Here is a 1728-nt window from a genome sequence, read left to right as displayed (position 1 = left end):
ACACACAAATAGGGCTTTTGTTCGTGATGAAAGCTAAAGCTTTTCTACATTGATTTTGGAATGACAGTGGAATGAACCACCAACTATTCCAGCATCTGTTCTACTCAGCGGATTCCCTTCCAGCTGCAACCCACTACTGGGGAACTCCCATACACACTCATTCACAAACACACACACACTCATACACTTCGGTTAATTTAGTTGGTCAGTTCCCCTATAGCGCATGTGTTTGGACTGTGGGGGAAACTGGAGCACCCGGAGGAAACCCACACCAACACTGGAATAGTTGGCGGTTCATTCCGCTGTGGCAAGCCCTGATAAATAAAGGGATTGCGCTGAAGGAAAATGAATGAATGAATGAATGATGATGATGACAGTCTCTGAGTTCTGTGTTTTCCTCAGGGTTGTGTTTACAGTCAGATCCTCTTTCAGCGTCTCGCTTGTACACGTATCAACATGCATGGAAATCACAGTGAGTCATAGAGGAAACACACACACACACACACACACACACAAACACACACACGCCAGAAACCACACAGGAAAGCCAAACCACTCAGTTCCTAAAAAAAACACTTTTCACTGTTTCCTCTGAGCTTAAAAATAGGCCCTGACCCAGCCCACGCATGTGTGTGTGTGTGTGTGTGTGTGTGTGTGTGTCTGTTTGTGAATGTGTGATGTTTGTGTTTCAGTGTGATTTCTCTGTGTGTGTGTTTTTTTCTTTGTGTGTGTGTCTGTGTATTTGTGTGTATATGTGTGTGTGTTTGTGCGTTTGTGTTTGTTTGTGTGTGTGTGTATGTGTTTGTGTGTGCCTGTTTGTGAGTGTGTATATGTGTGTCTGTTTTTTGTGTGTGTATGTGTGTTGTGTGTGGGTGTGTGTTTCTGTGTTTGTTTGTTTGTGTGTGTGTAAATGTTAGTGTGTTTGTGTGTGTGTGTGTCTGTTTGTTTGAGAGTGTGTGTTTGTGTGAGTGTTAGTGTGTGTATGTTTGTGTGTGTGTGCCTTTTTGTGAGTTTGTATATGTGTGTGTTTCTGTATGTGTGTGTGTATGTGTTTCTTTCTCTCGCTCTCTGGTGTGTGTGTATGTCAGTGTTGTGTGTTTGTTTGTTTGTTTGTGTGTGTTTCTGTGAGTGTTAAGTGTGTGTATGTGTGTGCTTATGTGTGTGTGCGCCTTTTTGTGAGTTTGTACTTGTGTGTGTGTGTTTCTGTTTGTGTGCGTGAGTGTGTGTTTCTGTTTCTGTATGTGTGTGTGTTTCTCTCTCTCTCTTGTGTGTGTTTCTGTTTTTGTGCTTATTTTTGTGTGTGTTTGTGTGTCTCTTTGAGAGTGTATGTGTTTCTGTGTTTGTGTTTGTGTAAATGTTAGTGTGTGTGTGTGTGTGTGTGTGTGTTTGTGTGTTTGTGCGTCTGTTTGAGAGTGTGTGTGTTTGTGTGTGTGTAACTGTAAGTGTGTGTGTGTGTGTTTGAGCGTCTGTTTGAGAGTGTGTGTGTTTGTGTGTGTGTAACTGTTAGTGTGTGTGTGTGTGTGTGTTTGTGTGTGTGTAACTGTAAGTGTGTGTGTGTGTGTTTGTGCGTCTGTTTGAGAGTGTGTGTGTTTGTGTGTGTGTAACTGTTAGTGTGTGTGTGTGTGTGTGTGTGTGTGTGTGTGTGTTTGTGTGTCTGTTTGAGAGCGTGTGTGTTTCTGTGTTTGTGTAAATGTTAGTGTGTTTGTGTGTGTGCCTTTTTGTGAGTTT

This window comes from Danio rerio, chromosome 14, assembly GCF_049306965.1.
Source record: "Danio rerio strain Tuebingen ecotype United States chromosome 14, GRCz12tu, whole genome shotgun sequence".
Classification (NCBI taxonomy): domain Eukaryota; kingdom Metazoa; phylum Chordata; class Actinopteri; order Cypriniformes; family Danionidae; genus Danio; species Danio rerio.
The sequence above is the reverse complement of the archived record's forward strand: the minus strand, read 5'-3'. Positions refer to the sequence as shown.